General features: G+C 31.2%; 1 protein-coding gene across 1 annotated transcript in view; it reads left to right on the forward strand.

The window, feature by feature from the left end:
- Positions 1-26,060, forward strand: part of LOC135143316 (mitogen-activated protein kinase 1) — a 97,421-nt gene that overhangs the window by 914 nt on the left and 70,447 nt on the right. The window lies entirely within an intron of this gene.

The following is a 26,060-nucleotide window of genomic DNA, read 5'->3' on the forward strand; positions in this document are numbered from 1 at the left end:
GAAAGTCAACAGTATTTTTATACTCTGAATTTAAAATTAGAAACGTTACTTTACGAAAATAAATGGGCTATAAAAGTATATACGAAGCACCCCTGTCTTGCACGTACGACATGCACGACTAATGATGGTACAAGATTATGCCATCTTGCCATCACGAGACCATTTTTTAAATTACGTATTTTTATACAGAGTTGTTGACATTAGTGGCAGCGTTGCATTTTAAGTTTACTTACCGTAAATTAGTTTTTCTTTGAACAGGGAAAATATGAATGAAAGATAAAACTATTTCATGTGTTGCTTGTTTTACGTTGCAAATGTCGTCATTTTTTTCTAAATAAAAAAATGCATTTTCAAAACAAACCAACTATGATATTTACCGTTTTGTGTCACAACAATTTTGTCATGTTTAGTTTATTAGTTTAGTTTATTATTATTATTACCCAGCAGACTAAAGTCCAATTATAGGGTACCAAAGTGAAAACATACAGTATCTGTACGGACACAAATGACTACCTACTTACTAATTAAATTAAAAATTAAATACAAATAACTGAATTAAAAACAGTATACAAATAATAACAAATGTACAACAATAATTATAAAATATCAAAATGAGTTTTACAAAGTTTTTTAAACTCGGTGTTGTCGTATTTGACAGTTTATTTGATCGTAATTGTCAAACTAAACAAGGAAAGCTATCATTATTATTTTAAAAATGAATTGTATGGCCTACTAGAGGATCATTAGTACTTCTGCATTACTGATTTGAACAATTTTGACACCAGAAGTACACAAGTATTTTAGTTTGTACTATTTAAATGTCATTTATTAGGTAACATTTTGAGATGACGTCATCAAATTGTTGGTGAGGATGAGACAAATTTTATTTAGAGGTTTACGCGATATTTCTAAAATACATATAAAATTTCACAACGATCAGTCCATTTGTTTCAGAGATTATTTATCTAATAAACGAAACGGGAAACCTATTTTTTCGTACTTTTGGAGAAGTCGATTTACGAACAAATTTTTATAAAGAATAATAAGGTGTAAGATTTATATACCGATTCTGTGATGTACTTTTAACGAATTGGCAACACCTCCGCGAAATTTGTTAGGTAAAGTGGATCGCGTATAGACTTTATTTGCTGCCATTTAATACACAGTAGAGTATGGAATAGACGAAACGATTTAATTTAAATGAGACACCTAAACCATAATACAAATTTCAATTCAAGATTAGTTTCGGCAATTTTTATAGAATGGTACAATGCTGATAAAGAAAACTTAGTTTTGTTTTCCCAGAGGTATTATACCAGTTTCGTCTATAAGTTTAGAAATGAAGTTTATTACGTTCCGAGCGTAATTGCAATAGCAACTTTCATGTTTTTTGTTTGCAAATTTTATATATATGGTGGGAATATCGTGTGGATCGTACGATGTTTACCAAAATTTGACTAATCATGCGCACAAACAATTTCAAATTTCTTTTAGTAAACGCCATTCAAATTTTATAAAATAACATACTCCTATACTTGTGATTTATGAATCCGCCCTGATATTTTTACCCTAGGCATCCAGATTTTCACAAAAAAATCAAATTACATCTACGATTGTAAGAGCACAACCGGTGAAGAGCAATGTTGAATTACTAAAGCGAAAGCCGCTGGTTGGGTTGACTTATGGGTCTCACCCCATTTCGTCGAAAATTTGAGAAAATAAGAATTATAGTAGCTGCAACATAATTCTGCTCAATTAGGTGTGTGCGGGCTTAATGGTCTAGTTTTTTTCGGTGAGTAAACATAAACAACCGAAGTTAAGCTTGTACTGATTATATATTTTTTCCCGTTGGTTATCTGCTTTGAATATATTTAATATTGTCTTGCTTTCTTTTCTTGTACTTCAGCAGTCCACACATATCTTTATTTTAAGTTATAAATTATTGTCAAAAATATATTTGATGTATAGTTCGGCCAAAGATATAGTGAGCTTGTGTTTCAATTGCAGTAATTTTTACGAGTTCCACAATTGACGTAGTAAATCAGCTTACCTGGTCAAGCCTTTTTCTATTGTAAGAGTAACAAACAAAAAATATTTCAATATGGCACGTAGTCTACCTAACTATATGTGTAATGCCACAGTCCTATCTATCTTTACTCGAACTATATTTTCATATTTATTTCCATTTGTATTGGTTGCCATGAAAATAATAGTTCCGATTATCAAATTTGTATTCTCTTTACCATTTATGTAATTTCTGTCTATTTATCACAAACTTCTTAAACATTTTTATACATGTTATTAGTCTTTCTTTGTTTCCAATATATTTAATAGTGTTTTTATTGCTGCAATGTTGATTTTATAAATCCCTTTTCCTTTGGTCCTTGTGTACCCGTCGCGTTGTTGAGAGCATTTTGTAGACTCTATTTGAAAGTGTAAATCACTTTTTGATCGAGTTCTTTGAAAACTTTTTTAACTCTTCAGTGACTAAAGGGGCAAAGGAATTGTGGTCGAATTTAGTTTCTCTTTTTCGTCTTTAAAATAGATTTATTTAGTAAACTTCCTACGATTAATAATCTTAGTTGCTCAGTCAGTTTTAAATTTAATTTTTAACCGCCCTAATGATGTGTTGGCAAAAAGTGTCGTTTCGATGTGTTTTATTTCACAGTTGCCGTTCCTTAGATACTTGAGAATTGCTAAACAGGATGTCTAAAAAATCATTGAATGAGCTGACTCACTTTATCGATTATATCGGAAACGATTCATTTGATTTGTCGGAAATTAAATACGACAATGATATGATTATAATTATTTCGTACGTATGGAAATCAACAGATTTATCCCCGCTAAATAGTTCGTGACGTCATTCCAAAAAATTATTAAACAAATCTTCATCGCAAAATAAACTCATACATGTAATTTGTTATTTGTTATGCTTCAGAAGCCGTAAATTGTGTGTAAATAACTTCACAGATTTTTTAATCAGAAATGAAATTGTTTAGTGTGTGTAATTAACGTTGATTATTTGTTTATACAATGAAAGCTGAAGGATTCTTTCATATTATCAAGGTTCTGCTGTCGGTTTTCAGTATTGGCATATATTTTGGGGTTTACTTATAACACTATTTTTGTTGTCTTACCTGTGAAAATGAACACTTCGCGCCGGAAATAAATTACAAAATGACGCACAATCATTAAACAAACATTTTATACATGAGTCTATGTAACTGGTACAAGTCCTCTCAAGGAAATTGTTTAAATCAGTGTGTCATTGCGTCCGATCAAATTATGTTGGTAAATAAATAATAATCTAAAATGTTTGCACAGAGTTGTTTGGTATTTGTACATTTACGACACGATAAGATATTATGAGTATTTAACCTATGTTTTTGTTCGTGTGTATGCAGAATTTTGCGAAAATTTCCCGGAAAAGTACCCAACTCCGACTACAAGTTAAAACAGAATTTTGGCGCAGCGTAACATCGCGCGGAAATAAAATAAACGGAATTAAACATTCGAAATTGAAAAGCGAGTATGAAATATACACGATAACACTCGGTTAACGTGTGTATTGTGAACGTGTAAACATTTAAATCTCGAAAGCGTACATAGTACTACGTAACGGTAAAGATAAACAAACTCAGGTTTATTTTATAAGTCAAGAATATTTATTAGAAAATCGAAATGCAGCAATAATAGCTTTGGGTGTTCAGTTGAAACCGAGATAGTATCTAATTAATTTTTGTTTTCTCGAACAACACAGTTTGATTTATCGAGCGAGTTGTTTCTTAACTGGAAAAAATTAACTTACAAACTTCAATTGTTCGGAACATTGAAGAAGATTCAGTAAATTGATTGAACATTAGTTTGTTAGGAAATGCCGCAAGAGCGCTTTCGGATTATTTTTAAACCGAGAAAGTGTTGTTTTATCGTCAGATTGGTAACTACTGTTGAGTTTGATAAAAATGAACACATTTATTTTTGCATATTTGCGCGTAAATGAAGCGTTGGTATCGATAAATAAATAAAAGGGAGTGGATGTTTTATGACGACAGATATATTTTTGAAAATTATTCATAACTAAGCAAATACGATTTTTATCAGACGGTTTTGTAGAATAACAGTTCATGGTGTGTTATTTTTGTTGATGAAATATACACGTGGAAAGATAGTTTGTTTTTCATTCAAATTGAGGAGAAAAGGCATTTTCCTGAAGTGACTGGATGGCTCTTATCCTAGCTCCTCGAGTAATAATGCCTAAAGATATATTATACGGGTTCGCCTTACTTAGCTCGAGTGTTACGGTGCTCAAAGACGTTTTCATTCTCGGGTAACCAATTCATGTGGCTTTATTAATATTGATGCAGTTGTACTTTGTTATTTCAATGAGGGAAAATACACGTTTTGAAGTAGAAGTTTTTCGAATTATGTTTCTATAAAATTTATATTTATAAATTTCATAAATCAAATGACATCCCGACATCACTGTGATTACTTTTTGTTAATATTTGAGATGTGAGTGACAGGAAAGTTAAATACGGTTCTATTTTTTTATATCTAGTGATATTAATACTAACAATGAGAGTATAATAAATCTGAGAATGCTATTCTAATCGTCCCACTTTTAGTGACGCATCGTTTCACGCGTCACAAAAGATAGCGTCGACAACTTTTATATCAAAGAGTTTATAATTATTGGCACACATAAGTTTTTTCAGTTTTTGGGAACACACTTTTCAAAGCTTTGTGAAAATTTCAAATATATGCTAATAAAATTGTTATTGTTGAATTCTATACAGGTTTATTTCCCCAGCTCCACATTTCGTAACTCCTGAAGTATTAAAAAGTAGATCTCCCTTTTCCGTCTCTGCTGTTTGTTGGCTATTTTATTATAATGACTGAACTGAGCGTTGCGAAATTTTAGGTGAACTTTGGGAACAATATGATGTCATCACACATTTTTTCTAGATTAATCCTATTGTATTTTTTATAAAAAAATACTCCTATAATTGTTTATTAATCCGTTCTTATTTTTTACCTTGGACCAGATTTTTACTTCACGAGCGTAAGCAATGGCAACTTTTATATTTTCTCGACGTTTCATGACCTCTACTATACGAAAAAAGTAGTATGTCTGTCTGTCTGTCTGTCTGTCTGTCTGGTGTCTGTATCCGTTTTTATTAGACACGTAATCCCCGAAACTGTGGAACGAATTGTTGTCAAATTTTGTGTGTATATTGGAAATTTCATGTGGATGGTTAAATCCTGTACAAAATTTTGCTAATCATCCCCACAAAGAAAGTGAAACATTCTCGAAGGCCCCAACTGTTTTTTTTTTAAGAAGGTGAAACCTCGGGGACCCCAACTGTTGTTTTTTTTTTTTTTTAATAATGTGAAACCTCGGGATTCCCAAGTGTATTTTTTTAAAGAAGGTGTAACTTTCGCGGGGGCCCCATCTATCTTTTTTTTAAAGAAAGTGAAACCTTCTCGGGGATTCCAACTGTCTTTTTTTAATAATGTGAAACCTCCTCGGGGTTTTTAAAGTCTAAAATTTCACAAAATCAAATTTCATAATTTTTCAAAGAAGCAGGATTTGTAGGACCGTAGTTCAAGGGCGAGGGAAGTTCTGTGAACATAACTTTCGATCAATTTTTGAAAATAAAAATGGTCCAAAGCTTTTTAAATACAATTTCCCTCGCCCCTGTAGTGCATGTGAACAAATAAAGCATCTTTGAAAAATAAAAAAAAATATTTTTGCGAACTTTATTTATGTATTGTAGGAATGCAACTATGTATTAAATACGTACCCAGCTGTCTAAAATATTATGGTAAATCTTGTTTTATTATTATTAAATATAGGCGGGTGCAACATCACTGTTGCCTCAAATTTTCGATAAAATGGCGTTTTTGATTTGATCAGTAAAAAAATAAATACATATAATATCAGTCATAGTGTAAGAAACTAAGTCTGACAAAAATCAAGGCGGATTCATAAACCACGAGTACATGAGTATATTATTTTATAAAATTTTGAAAATCTTTACAATGTAAAATGATGAGGGGACATCAGCAAATTATTGTGGGGGATGATTGCACAAATTTTGTTCAGCGTTTCACCATACTAATAGTATTTGACAATGATCGGTCGGGTAGTTTCGGACCTACTTTTTCGTATTCTTGGAGTCATGAAACATCGAGAAAACATGAAAGTAGCCGTTTGCCCTATGGTCTCGTATCTCTTCAATACTGTCTTACCTTACACTCAGGAAGTGAAGATCTAAACTGTACGATATTTTACAATTTAACAAAGGAGTGATCAAAAAGTTTTTAGATTAGAGTTGGCTATGGAAAATTTGTCACGTCTTTGATTAAAATGCAAATGTCAAAAATTCAAATTATTAAAATACAAATGCGGTTATGCATGACATTTGCAGTTTAAGCAAAGACGAATCTAAAAACTTTTTGATCACTCGTTATAAACGACAAAGCCAACTACATACTTTGAAACCTTGCAGACGTTTTATCATTAACCAAAATTTATTGCTTCATTTCGTTTAAAAACTTGATGACGCATCTCAAAATTTGGCTACATAAATTCTGTGTAAAGTGTGCAAAATGTTCACTTATTATAAAACCAATTTCGACCTATTTTTTAGTTGTCCAGCTCACGGTAAGGAAATATTGTCGAACGTCTACTTTCTTGTTTTTTATAAAAAAAATAAGTCCTCCGTTTCCGTCTGTCTGTCTGCCATCTCTGTCGATTTTTATTAGACAGTTGTCAAAATTGTAGATGTGTGTTAGGAATATTGTGTGGATGGTAGAATGCTAAACAAACAATCCCCACCATCAGATTGATGACGAAATTTTAAATAGTAAATGATACTTAAATTTTATAAATTAACATATTCGTGTACTTGTGGTTTATGAATCCGTCTTCATTTTTTACCCTATGCATCCGGATTTTCTCAAACAAAATTCAAATTGCATTATAACATTGTATATCAGTGTACTTGACTCAGTTGGAGAACCGTCGTAATAACACGGTCTCTGGTTCTATTTCTTCATAGACTACTTTTTTTCTTACATTGTGACTGGTATTATCCGTGCTTTTTAATGTTTAGGGATAATCATATAATAATATTTCGAATTAGCTGGATTTGTTGGACTGTACTTCAGGGGCCGAATGAAACTCTGTCGAAATAATCTTGGATGAATCTTTTGAGAGGAAAAACCGAAGAAAAAATATTTTTTGTTGCTTTCAGTTCGGGCAACAGTTACTTTTATCTTCTCTCGACGTTTCATGACACCTATAGAATCAAAAAATAGGTCTCTCTTCTGTCTGTCTATGTCAATTTTTGGTGGACAGATAATCTCCGTAACTACTGGACCGATTGTTCTCAAATTTTGTATGTTTATTAAGAATATCATGTAGATGGTGGAACTCTCACCCTAATTTGTCTAACCATCCTCATCAACAATTTGATAAACTTTTCTCCAAAATTTACAAAAATAGTTTTTTAAAATAAGATACTTCTGCACTTTGGTGTATGAATCCGTGTTGAGTTTTCATCCTAGACATCCCGATTTTTATTTTTTTCAATTAACTTTGAATCTGCAAAACCGAATGCAAACGTTTTCAGGTTATCGTAATCATGGTAAACCTTTAATCAAAATTTTTTCGTTTATCCCCTTCCAAAAAATTGATGTCATCTCAAAATTTTCCCCAATAAATTCTCTCTGAAATATGCAAAATATTATGACTCCATAATTGTGGTTTATCAATACATCACCACATAGATTTTAGGATTAGTTATACAGGGTGATTTAAAAAAAGTAATAAATTAAGTGATTTATTGTATTGATTAAACTCAAGTACAACTTACCCCAGATTCCCGAAAATTTGGGAATACACTATTATTATAATACTAAATTGATATACGTGTTCTTACAAAAATGTTGGTAGCGTCATCACAAAATTTTGTAATGGAAAAACTCACTTGAAACAACGCGTAGCATCCTTCTTTACATTTACTTTAATATTACAAACATATCTTCGTTTTAACTTAAATGGATTATTACAAAAATAAAATTTCGAAAAATATTTTTGATATTAGAATTTTTCATTTTTTCATTTTCTAATTTTTCAATGTTTTGGATTCATAATTTTAGTTTTTTCAATTTTTCGATTTGCAATTATACAATTTAGAAATTTTTTTATTTTACAATTTTTCATTTTTCAATTTTTAATTCTTCGTTTCCCCAATTTTTCAAGTTCTAGATTTTTATTTTTCATTTTCCCGATTTTTAAATTTTCATTTTCTTAGTTAATAATTTTTCGTATTTGCATTGTCTTTATTTTTGCAAGGTTTCCTTTGATTTTTCAATTCTTCGATTTTTAAATTTCTCAATTTTGCAAGTTCTAAATTTCCCAATTTTTTTAAATTTTCAAAATTTCGATTTTACAATGTTACGTTTTCTCAATTTTGCAGTTTTTCGATTTTTAAGTTTTCCAGTTTTCTTTTCGATTTCTCGATTTTTCAAATGTCTTCAATTTTTCAAGTTCTTGATTTCCAATTTTACAATTTTGCAATTTTATGACGTCACTTTAACACTTTGATCTGCTGATGCTGGTTATCTGTACGTGCTTAATAGTCGAACTCTTTCAAACATATGACAGTCGTAGTTCTTTACCTGTACTTTAACAGTCCCGGGATATTTTTGTTATAACTTATAGGGGTTATTATAAAACAATCGCAAAATTAAATTTTACAGTTTTTCGAAGAAGTTGTATTTGTTCGACTGTACTTTAGGGGCGAAGAAAGTTCCGTGTGAATAACCTTCAACCACTTATTTAATAAATTTATTTTTGTATATTTCTCATGTATGTATATACTCTGCATATATTAGTTTCCTAACATCAAATTATATTATTGTTACTAACAATATCATGGAAATTAAGAACTACAACTCGCTGACCTGTAAAATTTACTCTATTCTGCTTATGCAAGGAATGTAAATTAGGTATCTCTAAGCGTCATTTGTGAATTATCCACGAGGGTCTTTACACCAACATTCCCTTTACAGTTATTGCTCTTCAAGTCTTGTTTTGTTACTTATCGTTTAGCGACGTAGCCAAAATTAGCAACTTTTTCTATGGTAGATAGTTGACAATTTTTACAAAACTATACTTAAAATTTAACCAAAGCAATTCTCTTTGACATAGTTTAAGAATTATTTCTGTAATAAAATTTACACTTTCAAAAAGGTGATGTTTTTTCAGCTTTTTTATCAAAATATATCTAGAAGCAAGTTCAATAAAGCTATTGAATTGTAAGAATGAATAGATTTCAATAGCTGCTTTAAAAATATAAAAACTTGCACAATTGAAGTAATTTCATAGAGCAGATGCATTACCTCATTCGCCGAGAAATCCTTATTCTTTACATAAGAAATAAAATTCGCACAATCAAATTTTATAATGTAAAATCTAAAAAAAACTGGACTCATTTAATCGTGTTTAAGAACCGGGTAAGAATTACTCTAGACCAATTTTTTATTACAATAAGTCAATTCTCCTTGTTAAAAGTAAATACTTAAAAAAAATTGCAAGCTATCTCCCAGAAAGTAAAATCAGTATTTTCCCTTTAAGTGCCTGCAAAAAGAACAAAATAGAACGAAACTCATCTCTCTAAATTTTAAACTTGCAGTCGTCAAAGCAGGAATAAAGTTGCTATTTAATAAAATATAAAAGTAAAATTTTGATGGAAAAAATTTTCTCCGCTTCACTACCAGTTATGAATTCCTACGAATCACGAACTTTGTCGGTAGAATTGTGCTTAATGATTTAGTAACAAGTAACTTTCCCTCGAGATACAGATGTTTCCAGCGGGAACTCGTTTATCTTGGTTTCTACAATAAGGAAAATTGTTAAGGTTTTTTCTTATTAAAAATGGAGCATGTAATCCAGAGAATAGTAGCCATTTTGTTGCATTAATAACAACGTTTACTCGCACCATTAGCCACATCTGGAAGATGAGTCTAATTAATTTCACGCTGCCGTTTTTCTCGTTTATATTTAATAATTTCCTTTGTTTGTAACATTAACGTACAAATAAAACGTTGCGTTGAAAACTAGTCGCTTTGTATTCGAAATTACGGCCAAGCTTAACGTGCCATAATCTTTTAATAACACCAAAACGAAATCGATAATTTCAAATTTAAATTCTCGTCACGCCTGTTTAAAGCAAACGATAAAAAACGTTTTCTATTTATCATTTATGCGAGTTTGGATAATTGAATTAATCTCAAATCGATTTCCATACGTCGCAGTCGTTCCAAATAATGCGAAAGTTTCGCAACGAGTCAAGCTTTGAAATTTGAATAGCCTATAAAACTTTAATATTGAGTTATTTCACTTGTAGAAGTGTGCAACAAGTTCAGAGTCGTCAAAGGAAGGAAGTTGTGGTAAATTTCGTTTATTTGTGGTAAAAGAAGCTACAATGGAAGCTCGCTACGCGAAGCAGTTTTACTTGAACAATATTCAAGAACACACCGAGGAGGAAAATCACTCACAAAATTAACACTTCGATTAGAGTTACGAAAGAAGTGACAGTTTCGGCTGTAATTCCAAACTGTTGGAAACAATTTGGGATATTCGCTGACGAGGCGAAGAAACTTCGCAAGAATTTTATACAAGTGAAAGAAACGGTATCGAGGATATTTCGACACAACTATTTTTTTTTTAATTTGATGGATATCGTGAAAAACGTTTCGTTTTTGCTCTTTTTGCCGTGATCAGCTGCACGAGTGGATAAAGCAAGAGGGATTTCTCAGGGGGATAAATCTCGAATTATACGGATGTATTTCAGTTTTCAGGAAGGTATTAATAAGTTTAAAAACTTACCCGAACGTAAACGACGATAAACTCGATCCAACAAGCAAACTGAAAAGGTGGATGTACGATGAAAAACTCGATCTTTGAGAGGTTTATGATGGAGTGACAAACGGCATATCCTAACATTTATATCTTCTTACAACTAGTAAATGCTTGTCAAAAGTTCTGGACAAGTTATTTATATGGTTTGAGCCTTTTTTTTTAGGTTGTGTAAATAAAGAACAGGGGAAACAAAACAACGAGCAAAAGTGCTGCTTTCCGTAATTAATACGCACAAAGGGCTCGTAAAAAGGGAATTAGCTGCAAAAGTATAGTTTTCATATGTAACAGTTATTCAAAGAAAAAAAATTAGGTTTCAGTTATCGAAATTGAATCTCCGTTGCTGTATCCATTTCTGAAATCGGTTGATACATTAATTTTTAATTTCACGTTTTCTTTAGTGTCACAGCTTGTGTATCTGTCGGCGTGTTTTTGTTATGGTGACAACTAATCTCGGAAATTATTCCAAGGATTTGTATCGAATTTTATACCTTATAATTGGTAAAATGCTAACCAAAATTTCTGCCATGCCCTCTAAAAATTGACGTCTTGGACTTATATTAAACAAATTTAACATGAAATGCGTACTAGATATCGTAAAAACAATGTAGAGCAAGTTCCTAACATTGATTTCATAATTATGGAACATCTACAAGCATTTATTTATTCATTTATCATCTTAATGCATTATTAAATGCATGTTAAATAAAAAATTTACTCTGAGATGCATTGCTGTTTATGTTTTTATAGTAGGAATATTTGTATGTTTTTAGAATTGTTATACAAATTCTTACAAAAAGATTAATGAACTTTATGGATTAAATCACCTAATTTTACTGAAATTCGAGGAACAGAATTGTTCTATTATTAACGTTGGACTAGTTTGTCCCACGATTGACATCCTTATCACATTTTTTATAATAAAAAACTTGTAACACTAAACATGCAACAAATCACGTTTATTTGTCTTTATCTCTAGTTTAATAATTCACTTTATTTTTGTTTTAACATTTCAGGGTATCCAAAAAGGTAAAGTTTGCAGAATAAAATTGTATAATTTATCTAGGAAACAATGTGGTATTTATTATGATTCGGAAGCGGGGAAAGTTCGGTGCAAAAAACTGTGCACATTTTTTTATACGTTTGTTTTATTTATAAACGATGCCCAATTCTACTCTTATTTCCCAAGCGTAAGCTAATCCGGTGGACTGCTACTTTCATGTTTTTCATCGTTTAGTGGCCCCAACAATATGAAAAAATAGATCTCTTGTTTCCGTCGATCTGTCGTTTGTGTCGATTCTTATTAGGCAGTTTTACATAATGAAATGTTATTAAATTTTATAAAATTTAATTTATATGTTGGCATTAATGTGTAATTCCAGACATTTTTGAAAACGAAATTAAAACTGCCAAACAACAATTTAATATTTAACTCTCAACTTGCAAAACCGGGTGTGAAATTATGTTAGGTAAATCGGTTGTCGAATTATTCTAAAAGTGTGTATTATGATTTAAAAAAATAATGAATGAAACGATTTATTTTATTGATCAAATCAAGAACGACTCACCCCCATTTTCCCGAAACTGTGAATGAAAAATTACTGAAAAATTGATGAAGCCAGAAAGTATGGATAAATTAAATTGGGGGAACTGCTGAGGTTTCAAGATTAATGTTTCTAGGAATAGTAAAATTTCTTTAAAAAAAATCAAAATGCTTGGTGTTTTGAATTTTTTTCATTTCTTGGACTTCAAAAATTCTGAAAATTTAGGGACCGTTTTCATGTCTTACTGAACTTCTTAATTCCGTTAGGCTCCAAACTCTACGATTTACAAAACTTCCAAAATCTGTAAAGTTCGTACATTTTCAGAATTTCCGTAAAATAGAATTAGAAAATAGAATTTCTATGAAATTCAAATAATAGCAAAGTCTAGAAATTTTAAAATCTAGGGTCTCTGCAATTTTTACAAACCTTTTATTTTTTATTAAACATCTCCAAAAGAATGTGCACATTAAGAGACCAGAAAACAGAATTTATATTTTCTCTATAATTTAGAAATTTAAAATTTAACTTTTTTTTATTTAGTTGTCCGAAATCTTTCTCCTGTTTTTTTTTTTTTTAAACATCTTCAAAAATTCTAGAAATTAAACAGACAGTTTTTATATTTTTCATATTGACCGATTGACTTCAGTTACTACATTTTAACTTTGTTTAATTTGTACTCAAATTCTTGAGTTCTTTAATTTCTTTGATCTGCGGATTCTCAACGATTTACAAAATTTCTAAAATTTGTAAAATTCGTACATCTTCAGGGATTCTCTAAAACAGAATTTAAATTTTCGCTATAATTTAGAAGTTTTAGGATATATATGTATATTTAGGCAATACGATCTCTATTTTTATTTCAAAATCTTTATCATATCCGAGCGTAAATGAAGGCAGTATTGTAATTAAGTCCGTCGTCCGACTCTCTACTTTTACGTTTTCTCGACCTTTCATGACCCCTACAATACGAAGGACTAGGTTTCCCCTTTCCGTCTGTCTGTCCGTCTGTCTGTCTGTCTGTCTGTCTGCCTGCCTGCTGTCCCGGATTTTTATTAGGCAGATAATCTCCGAAGAAAGTACTGGGTCGATTGTTGTCAAATTTTGTATTTTTATTAGAAATATCATATAGATGGTAAAACGCTCACCAAAATTTGTCTAATCATCCCCACAAATAATGTGATGACGTCACTTCAAAATCGTACATAGTAAATGGGTCTTAAATTGTATAAAATAACATAGTAGTTTATGACTCCGTCTTGAGTTTTTACCCGAAATTTTGCAATTAAATTTGGAATCTGCAAAACGGAATGCTTTGAAATCTTGCAGACATTTTAAAGTTATGATAAGCATGGTAAATTTTTGATCAAAATTAAGTCCCCAGCGTCCCTAAAATATTGATGACGTCACCTCAAAATATTGCTGAATAAATCCTATCTTAAATGTGCAAAATGTCATGATTCTATACTTGTGATTTATCACTGCATGCATATTTTTTAGATTTGCTTATACGGGGTGTCTCAAAAAAATTAATGACGCAGTCAATATATCATATTGATTAAATCAAGAATTGCAAAACTGAATACTTTGAAATCTTGCAGACGTTTTAAAGTTATTGTAAGCACAGTAACATTTAATCAAAATGTATCTGTTTATCAACCCTAAAAAATTGATGACGTCATCTCAAAATTTTGCCGAATAAATCCTATCTAAAATGTGCAAAATATGATCACTCTATACTTGTAATTTATCAATGCATTCATATTTTTTAGATTTGCTTATACAGGGTGACTCAAAAAAATTAACGAATCAATTTTATTGAATAAATTAAGAATTACAAAAATGGGTACTTTGAATCTTGCAGATGTTTTAAGGTTATTGTAAGCAGGTAATCAAAATATTTTATTCCCCCCCCAAGAAATTGATGACATCATTTCAATTTGCCGAATAAATTCTACCCAAAATGAACAAAATACAATGAGTTTTTACTTGTGATTTATCAGTGCATTGATATTTTTTTAGATTTGCTTCTTATTTTCTCAAAGGAGGTCATTTGCCAAAATTAGTTTTATCTTAGCAAGGACTAGCCCCACCCACCCGCCCTCTATTTTCTTAAAGGGTATGGCATTTGCCAAAATCAGTTTTATCTTAGTAAGTACTAGCCCCGCCCACCCACCCCCTATTTTCTGAGAGGATTATGTCATTTGCCCAAATCAGTCTCATCTTAGCAAATACTAGCATTTTGGCAAATGACATATCGTTTAAGAAAATAGAGGGCGGGTGAACTGGACTAGTACTTGCTAAGATAAGATTATTTGGGCAAATGACATATCCTCTGAGAAAATAAGGGGCGAAAGGGCGGAGCTAGTACTAAAAGATAAGACTGATTTTGCCTCTATTAATCTTGTAAAAACTTGTTAAATTTAAAAGATGTTAAATTGCAAATTTTCATAGTAACGAGTTAAATTCCTAAATCTGATTGGGTGTTTATTTTTTATGTTTCATTCTACTTCAGAAGTGAGGGAAGTTCTGTTGAAACAACTTTCGACCATTTTTTTTTTAATGATCATCTTCAAAAATTCGGGAAATTAAGACGTAGTTTTTATATATGCAATATAAATATTTAATTCCTGTAAAGAATTTTCAAGGATTTATAAAATTTGTAAGATTTGTAGCGATCTTAAGGGTTCTTTAAAACATTTTTTTGATTTTTTCTGTGATTTTTTTATTAATCAAAGTTCTTCGAAATATTTCTCCTTTATCGAGAATTTAGTTAAAAAATTAACTAGATTGTTCTTTAAAAATTATGAAAATTGAGAGTCAGTTTTTATATTACATATTGTCAATTTAATCGGTTGGCCACAATTGTGTATAATTTAATTTCTTCGATGTTCGGATTCTCACAGATTTACGAAATTTCTAAAATCTGTGAAGTTCGTATTCAGAATTTCCGTAAAACAGAAATTTTACTTTACTTATATATAATTTAAAATTTTCGTGATATTCGGATAATACGTGTCCCGAGAAATTTTATAATCTAGGCTCTCTACAATCTGTACAATCCTCACATCTGCACTCTAGAAAATTCAACTTAAAAATTTACTAGAATTTTTTAAAAAGTCAGTAAATTGAAAGATCGTTTTTATATTTTCAAGATTGACCGGTTTATCACAACAACTACCTATAATTTAAGTTCTTGAGAGCTTTAATTCCTTTTGCCTCAAAATTCCCAGCGATTTACAAAATTTCTAAAATTTGCAAAGTTGGTCTGCCTTCAGGAATTCTCTAAAATCTGAATTTTTCTGATATGTATTTAGACAATACGAAGTCTGAAATTTTTTAATCCAAGGTCTCCGAAATCTGTCACTTTTATCCAAAAATGACTTTAAAAATTTACTAGAATGTTTTTTTCTAATTATTCTGGAAATTAAAAAACAATTTTTATATTCTCAATATTGACCGGTTGGCTACACTGACTATAATTTGACTACTTAAAATCTGTAAAGCTCGTATAAGTACTATCGAAAATTCAAACTTAAAAATTTACTCTAATATATTTTTTATTAAACATCTCCAAAAAATTCTCTAAATAAAGAGACCGTTTTCCGGATTGACGGGTTTGTGACAATAACTATAATTTAAATTTGTTTTATTGATTGCAACTTCTTGAAAGCTTTAATTCCTTTGATTTGGAAACTTTGACGATTTTCATATTTCTAAAGTCTGTAAAGTTCGTGATCTTCAGGGATTGTGTACATCCTACATGGAAGACGTCATCGTAAAATTTTGGAATGAAAAAACTCACTTGAAGCATGCGCATAACATGCTCCTTTACCATTACTTTACACATACAGATATCTTTATTTTAACTTATATAAAAAAAAAACACAAAATCAAATATTATATTTTTTTGAAAAAGCTGGATATGTTGTAGGTACTGTACTTCAGGGACGAGGGAAGTTACTCTTCAGCAAAATGTTACTATTGAAAAGATATTAACTTATATAATATTTTTTATCCAATCTGCTCTAGTTTAGATGTATCAACAATTTCACGCTCCTAGATATCTCATTCATTATTAGAGATACAAATAAAGTCAAACACGAAAGCCACATAGTTTTTTGGATACTATAACCTAAAATTGATAAGTTAGTAAGAGAGATAAACGCAGAGTGAAATTACCTACGTATTTATACCTTTTTTTATATACATTCTGCCTCATGTAACATATACCATTAATATTGCATTACACAAAATAATGTAGAAAGCATTAAATACGAAAGTTAGAAAAAAATAAAGGAAAGTTGGAAGTAGAATGAAATAAGCATATTTCGAAATCATATTAACAATCTGAAAATGGCATAATTGCTTGACTAGAAATGCGTAATAATGAATCCTACAAAACTCCAAATGTCTAATGCTATATCAAAACGAGCAATTACCTACGTCGCATTTGTACGGCTGCACAAAATTACCTCCTTACCAAAGACGAATTCCTTTTTGTGCATCGTGTTACAACACTAACGCCGAGAACGAATAAATCAAAACTTTTAGCGAGAATTTGAACAAAAAAGAGATTTCCTGGAAATCCCGTTCAATCCCAGAACTCTTTTATCCTCGATTCAACAAACTAAACAAAGAGTCAACGATTGAACAAACACCAAAGACCTAAATAGAAATCAACAGCACATCAGTAAGTACAATTTTATGTCACAATTAATTCAAACAGCCATCAATATCACGCTGTGAAACCGACTTCCAGTTAATTGTTATTCTACCGCTTCGTGTCAGTTTATTGTACTCAATTTCTTTACTGGCCACATTTAGCATTTTATTGAGGGTGCTTCCAACCCCTGTCGAATTTTCTTTACTGTTTTCCTTTATAAATTATGGGTGTGTGCCATTTCCGTGTAACTTGAATAATGCAGAAATAGTATATTTTACAAGAGATGAAAGCTCCATGTTTTTGTGGAGCAAACTCGCAACTCACGATTTCATCCGGGGTGATGAATGTTATTTTTTCGACGATTTTACATACGTAATAGAATTACATTGTATAATCAAAATCAGTACATTTATATTCACACAAAAAAATAAAATGTAGATTTATCTGAGATGTATTACACAATTGTGTAAATGGTATACGTTCTTTTTTTATAACGTCGAGGGAATTTTTTTTTAGTTCCACCCCTCCGTGTAATTTTTTTTATTTATACGGATGAGCGAATTTGTGAGAATAATAATTAATTCCGTCTAAACTCTTTCATGTAATAACCCTCACTTAGTCCAAACAGACAAAAACCCCAAGAACCATTGAAGCTGAAAGCACCTCCCCTCGAGATAAGGAGCAATTATTTAATGCAGCGAATGTTCATTTCATTCGACATTCTAAAGAGACGACGATAACATCGACCTAATGGCGTGAAAATCGTCCAGTTTAAATATTTTGTCGACGTATCCTGAAATAGTCCTTACCACTCTTCCGAATTACCAATTTAAATCGATTTCGTCCTTTCATCAGCACGTTGAAGAGATGAATAAATGTCAAACTGGGCCTCATATCTCGCTCAACCCTTTGACCTTTATGTTTTTTCAACAATTTCGGGCGGTTCGCGCTAAACAAAACAGAAATTCGGCAGTTACGATGTAATGGAAAATTCTTACATGTCGTGCTTTAAAGCCCAACTTTGCGAGAATCGATTATGATGGGGTAAGTGACGGTTTCGGTAATTAAATTTAAGGGATGATGAAACGTTTATTAAATGTTCGCTAGATCTAAACGCAAGTTTTATTTGGCGGATCGAACGCAATTTCGCCGCCGAGATTCACAGCAAGAAATACAAAACTAACGTGACGGCGAGAAATTGTGAAAGTTCAGTGTTGCCGAAGATAACGAAATTAACAATTATGAATCTTTGAAATTGTCGCCGGCGATAGCATACACAGACAGATCGTGAAATGTGCAAACTTAATTGCGTTAAAAAAGTTAGAGTTGTCGGAAAACGGTTTTGTTTTATTCAAAATAAATTCCTACTTGTGTACGGATAGCATGGAGGGAAAAGTAACTCCACGGAGCTTTAAATTACAAACCAATTAGTGTTTGTCCTTTGCGAAAAAATTGTTAATCAGTATTCTTATAAAATACGAAAACTTCTTTTCTTTTTGGGATAACAAGCAAACTAATTATATTATAAATATATTTTGTTGGTATTGTTTAAAATAAATCTTTTCATATTTGTTGTAAGTTGAAGAAACGTTGCCTTTTCATCTACCGAGTTGCTGAAAACGTACCGTCTTTTCACTGATTCTCCAATTTATTTATTGTTTTTTCTAAATGTCCCCGTTTCGATCTGTCTGTCTGTCTGCGCCAATTTTTATTAGACAAATAATCTCCGAAGCTGCTGGCCCAATGGTTTGTTAGAAATGTCGTGTATGTGCCTTATAAATTTCATGTAGATGGTGAAACGCTAACCAAAATTTGTCTGATTACCCCCACAATGGAATGACGTCATCTCCAAAATTTACGATAGTAAGTGTTATTGAAATTTTTGTAAAAAAGATACTCCTTCACTAGACATTCAGATTTTTTGAAAAAAATTGGTCGAAAGTTGTTTCGACTTAACTTCCCTCATCAACATTTTTGCAAGGACACGTATATATACTTAGACTGGTACAATGTAGCACTTGCTAAGATAACACTGATTGTGACAAATTACATACCCCCTAAGAAAATAGAGGGCGAAAGGGCATAGCTAGTATTTGTTAAAATACGATTGATTTTGATTGAGTTTGAAAGTTTAAAATGCTGCGGAAAATAGATTGAGAAACCCACAAGGTTCAGTCTAACACAACTTTTTATTTTCTTTATAATGTTTGAAAATATATAAAATAAACTGTTTATGTTCAAATATAACATCAAAAAAAAATGGTGGAAAGTTGTTTCGACAGAACTTCCCTCGCACCTAAAATACAATGAAACATATCCAGCATTTTCGAGTTAAATTTTTACTTTAGGTACACAATTTTGTTATGAAATCATCAACATATTGCAAGGACACGTAAATCAATGTGGATTAGACTAAAAATAACAGTATTCCCAAAATTTCTGGGAAAATGGAGTGAGTCGAGACTGATTTAATCAATAGAATAAATTGACTCATTCATTAATTTTTTTGAGCCACCTAGGTATATAAGCAAATCTAAAAAATAGAATGCAATAATAAATTACAAGCAAAAACTCATCATATTTTGCACATTTTTCGTAGAATTTATTCGGCAAAATTTTGAGATGACGTTATCAATTTTTTAGTAGCATAATCCTGAACTTGTGGTTTATACATACATTATTGAGATTTTTCGGCTTTCCGGTTTTTCGATTTTTCAACTTTTGATGTTTCAGTTTTTCAGTATTTTAATTTTTGACATTTTCAATTTTTCCATTCTTCAAATTTTTGATTTCTCCATTTTTCTATTTTTCGATTTCTCAATTGTCCGATGTTTCAATGATACGATTTCGCAATTTTTCAACTTTTCGATATGTTTTTCAATTTTTAAAATTCTAGATTTTTCGATTTCTCGAGTTTTCAGTTCTTCTATGCATATTTCAGTTTTTCAATTTTCGGAATTCATTAAATTTCTGATTTTCCATTTTTTTTTATTTTTAATTTTCCAGTTTTTCGATGTTTCGATTTTTCAGTTATACGATTGTTCAATTTCTCGATTTCTAAATTTTAGATTTTCCAATTTTTATTTTTTTTTTTTTCATGTTTGGACTATTTATTATTGCTAAAAATAAAAGTAAAAAATAACTACCAAAATTGTGACTAAAAATATGTAAAAATTAATAGAAAATAGAACACGTTGCTGCTAAAACATAAAAATAACTGTACTTTCCCAAAAAAATCTATTGCATGATTACTGTTCCACTAGTATTGCTAATTTAGGACGTTAGTATCAGACGCAATGAAAGTATTAATTCTTAGTTAAACAAAAAAATAGTTGAGTGTGAAAATCGAGTGAAACATGTGAGACGTGTGTAAACAAAAGCATCTAAATAATAACTATTTCCCGCAGAATTTCTGGAGGCTTATAGAGTCGACATTGGACTGAGCGCGCTCCGGTCTGTGGATCATACAAGTTCTCGGGCGACGATGTATCTAACGAGGCAATTGAAATACCTGATATGTCATAGCGCAAAAAGTATTTCTCAAAAAACTTTCAAACGTCGATGTCTTTTTAATCGAACAAAACACAATTGGCGAACGCAATAATCCAGAATGGTGCGCAAAAAAATCCTTTAGACTAACCGAACGTTATTTTGGTAAAATTTGCAAAATGAGAGAACAAGTAACACGGCTAATCCTACTGTACTGTGAAAAACATTTTACATCCCTGCAAATCTAGTTCAGCATGTACTCTCCCAAAATCTTTGCATTGAAAATAAAGCAAGGGCAACTGAAGCATTTTCCAGTAACACCAAACTGACAATAAGACAATGCGGTTTGTACATTTTTAGCGAGATCGCCAGAATATTAATACACAAAAACGCTATCGTAGAAATATATAAAATGTCCAATTTAAATAATGCTTAATTCAACGAGATGATAAATTTTGGGAAAATAATATGATAGAGCCCTAGAAAAATTTTATTTATATGCCTTACTTCCGCAGAGAGTAGATTCTCGTTATTGAACAAGTCAACCCATTAGACAAATTGTAAAAAAAAATTGTACAATTAAAATTTTTTGTTTGCATTCAGGTGATGTGTAGTTCATATAAATCTTTTGCCCTTCTAGTATAAACACACACAGGAATAAATAGTAATATTGGAATAGGTTTACTGGAGATATCACGTAAAAAACGTGCCTCATAGGTGGTGCGGAAAAGAGTATCAAAAAATTAAATTTAAATAAATATGATTGTTCAGGTAAATAAGTGGTTAGTGAAGTGATGAGAATCTAAATTTTGTCAGTTTTGTGTATTGATTAATATATAAAATGACAGATTAATAAAAATATTTGAATAATTTTTTAAAGTAAATACTTTAGTAGAATGTATAAAATTATAAAAATTTGCATACTTTTAAATCAAATTATGTCAGCAATGAAAGAAGTCGACTTGTAAAAGAGTTTCAACAATGTTGGTCAGCTAAGAGTATTTATGAGTTTTATGACCTAAAGTAGCGAAAAATGCTCTCTCCTCGTTTAAAAATGCAATTTCCTTCGAAGAATGAACGATTAATTAAACACTAAACAATCACTTATTTTAAAAAATATTGTGTCTTCCCCAGAGATTTAGACATAATCCATCAATTGAAATGTCGATCTTTTTTTCAAAGTTGAAATTACGCCCGTAAAATGAAATTCTATTTAGCTCATTTTTCGGCCTGTTACTGGGCACCTTTAACAAAAGAACATATAATTCATCCCGCCCACCCACCCAGCCTCCATTTCAGTGACTTATTTTGTCTAATCCGAATGAAAGTTGGATCTCAATTGAAGAGAGATAAACACGTTAGAATGAGAACAGCGTTTGTGGGTGGGGCTAGTATCTGCTAAGATAAGATTGTTTTTGGTAAATTACATACCCTCTAAGAACATAAAGGTGGGTGGGCGGGGTTAGTACTTGTTAAGCTAAGATTGATTTTGGTAAATGACATATCTTCTAAAGAAAAAAAAGGGTGGATGGGCGGGGCCAAAACTTGCTAAGGTAGGACTGAACAATATTAAGAGTAGTTACTGGAACGAAGAAGGGGTGGGTGGGCTACTCCTTGCTCATAAAACTAGAGAAAAGCTACATTTAGCCCTGCCCACCTCCTACTTCCATTTCACTGACTTATTTTATTTAGTGTTAAATGGAAATTGAAAAATAACAGTATTATATTCCCAAAATTTTCTGGAAAAATAGAGTCAACCGTTCCTGAATTAATCAATAAAATAAACTGACTCATTCATTAATTTTGTGGAGCCACCTGTTTAAGCAAATCTAAAAAATATGAATTCAATGATAAGTCACAAGTCAAAACATTTTGCACATTTTGGGTAGACTTTTCAGTTTTTTGGGGGCAATAAATAGTTAGATTCTGACTATAATACAGCGATAAATCACAAGTATAGATTCAGCAATATTTTGAGGTGACGTCATCAATTTTTTAGGGGGATGAAATACATTTTGATCAAAAATTTACTGTCTATCATACCTTTAAAACATCTGCAAGATTTCAAAGCATCTGGTTTGGCAGATTCAAAAATAAATTGCAAAATGTTGTTTTATAGTTTAGATTTTTTTTTCAAAAATTTGGACGTTTTGGATAAAAGGTCAACACTACATGTATATGTTATTTTATACAATTTAAAACCCATTTACCATGTACAATTTTGAAGTGACGTCATCACATTATTGGTGGAGATGATCAGAAAAATTTTGGTTAGCGTTTTGCCATTTACATGATATTGCAAATATAAGTAGAAAATTTGATAACAATCGGCCCAGTACTTCCGGAGATTATCTGTTTTTAAAAATCAGGACGGCAGATAGACGGACAGACAGACAGACGGAAACGAAAGACCTATTTCTTCGCACTCTGGCTGTCATGAAAGTTCGAGAAAACGTAAAAGTCGGCCGCCGGACTCGATTACAATACTTCCTTAGATTACGCTCCGGAAGCAAAAATCTTAAAATGTTAAAAAAAATGTGTATGAAGATTTTACAATTTAATTTTGAAATTACTGTCAAACCTAGTGCCCTGAAGTCTTGCAAACATTTTAAGGTTGATGCTCCCCTCCCAAATGTTGACGTCATCTTACAATTCTGTGGATTAATGTTTTTCAAATTAATGAGTGTTTCCGCTAGACAACTAGTTTTTTTTTTTGGGTAAAACGGGTGTGCTTAATAATTAATTAATTAGTCGTCACCTCTGTGTTAAGGAGACGAAATGAGTCAAATTTCATTTTCCCTTTGATGTTGTTATCTGAACGTGCTAATAGTCGAATTCTTTCGAAGTATAAATATAAACAATCGAAGTTAAGCATGTACTCAAGAATTGAGAATACATTTTTTCTCGTTGGTTGTCTAATATATTTATTTCATGTTGCACGCCGCCTTCGAAATTCTGCGTTTCTGGTTTTTACTTAATAGACTTTTTCAAAGAAGCGGGATTTCTAAGAGTGCACTTCAAGGGTTTCCTCTTATGTTGGTAAGGCACTTTCCACTTCCCGAGCGTAAGCTAAGGAAGTATTGTAATAGGGTCTATCCGAGGAATGGCCACTTTAGTGTTTTCTCAAATCCTGTCCCGAGAGTACGAAAAAGAAGCTCCCGCGTTTTGGCCTGTCGTTTGTCTGTCCATCTGTTTGTGTCAATTGTTATGAGACAGCTCATTTCAGAAAATACTGGACCGATTGTTATCAAACTTTATTTGTATGTTATGAATATCATTTAGATGATGATAAAACGGTAACCAAGATGACATCATCACCAAAATTTACTATGATAAATTTTATAAAATAAGATATTCCCGCACTTGTGGTTTATGAACCCGTGTTAAATTTTTACCCTAGATATCCAGATTTTTGGAAAAGTCAAAATTGTGAACAAAATTTTGCAATTTAACTTTGAATCTGCAAAACCGAATTCTCTAAAATTTTTTTAACATTTTGAGGTTATTATAAGCATTGTAAATCGTTAGTCAAAATTTTTTTGGTTTATGCACCTCAAAAAATTATCCCTTTTTACAATTTAACCGAATAAATTTCTTTAATACTATATGTTGTCTAGTATAACATTCTCCTGCATACGTGGTTTATGAATTCGTGAAATTTTTGGGAAAAAAATTAGAATCGTATAACATTTTACATCTAACTTGCAAACGTTTTAAGGTTGTCGGAAGCATGGTAAATCATTAATCAAAATTTGTCGGTTAATGGTCCCTGAAGTACAGTCCAACTTGCGCTTGTTTGAAACATTACAAAATTTTATTTGTAATGAACTCGGTACATTAGAAAAAAGTAGCTTACACTTGGGAAATAAAAATACGATTGTTTGTTGTTTTTCAATGATTCTGTAAATTTAGTTTTTCTGAATTCATTAATGTATCGTACTTTAATAATTCATACTCCGCCACTGCCTTTGATTTGAACGCATTATGTTACGAAAACACACTTTTAACTTTGTGTGTTTGGTCTGGCCCGGAGTGCGAAGAAACCGGGTGAACTGTCAATCAGTTGCTCCTAAAGTATGAATGCTTCGATAAAGCGCAAGGTTGTGCCTGTTTCTATTGAGTTTTCCCATGGAAATGTTCTATTCAACATTTCAGAAAGGTTACGTATGTTAATTCTAACACGTGTAAAAATAAAAAATATAGATAATATTCTTCACAGTGTAAAAAAATTGTGACCCACAGGTCAATCGCACCACTGACCTTCGAGTTAGTAATTTAGCACTTTATGGCACGACCACAGAGTTCACTACATGTCAGTACTCTTACACTAGTATAAAATGTGATGATGTAAGGGAAAATCTGGATGCCTAGGGCAAAAAATTAAGGCGGATTCATGAACAACAAGTGTAGGAGGAGTATCTTATTTTATTAGATTATAGTGGCATTTACTACGAACATTTTTTGAGGGGACGTCATCATCTACACGATGTTCCTAACATGCATATATATTTAAAATTTGACAACAGAGAGACTTTACTTTTTCATACTTTCATAGACAAATTATAAAATCTATTTCTACAAATTTTAAAAATTAAAATAAGGGTGTATTATGCAACTGCATCTCGTAAAATGTTACGGTATGTTTCAGTAAGATTTTCTTAGTAATTTTCGTGATGACGTCATGAATTTTTAGTGGGGACGAATATGTAATTGTGGTGAGTACAGCGTAGCAGTAAAAAAGTGCTATGTACAAAGAATTTCGCGGAAATTAGATAAACTGATTTTAAGATGTAATTAATGAAAGAAATTGCTTCTTTAATGATTTTCTTAAACATCCTGTATAAACAGTTCTAAAAAATATGGGATGGATAGATGAATTCTAATTATCGATTCATCATTCTCGTGATAATCTTATAACGCTTGCGAAATTTCAAAGGAATGAGTGGTAGTTTATAAGATAAATTGTAAAATTTTGTATATATAATTTTTTTTTTCAAAATCCTCTCGCATAAGAAACTTCGAATTTGAAACATTTGAAATGTGTCTTGAAAGACTACTCCAATTCACATTTCTTTAGTTTAAAATATAGCACCTTACTAGTAGTTTATGTTCAGTAAATTTTATTTGTCTCTTTAAAAGTTACAAGACTGATGGTAAATTAGTCTTTTTGGGAAGTCATATGTTAATAAACAAATGAAATCTGTAGCTTGTTTAAATCGTGCATCCTCCTTTTTGTTGTAACATTATCAGCTTTCTAGAGGGGATGATTAAACTAATTTCAATTAATATTGTGTAATCCCTTGATCAGTGTTAACAATCATGTCAGAATTATACGGGAAGTTAGAAACAAAGGTGGATTATTATACCTCAAACAAAAGAGTATTTCATAGTGCACGCCCTAAGCTAAGATTGACTTAACTTTTGGAAATGA

This window comes from Zophobas morio, unplaced genomic scaffold (genome assembly GCF_036711695.1).
Source record: "Zophobas morio isolate AGI-343-1 ecotype UQ-CSIRO unplaced genomic scaffold, CSIRO_AGI_Zmor_V1 ptg000004l, whole genome shotgun sequence".
NCBI lineage: Eukaryota > Metazoa > Arthropoda > Insecta > Coleoptera > Tenebrionidae > Zophobas > Zophobas morio.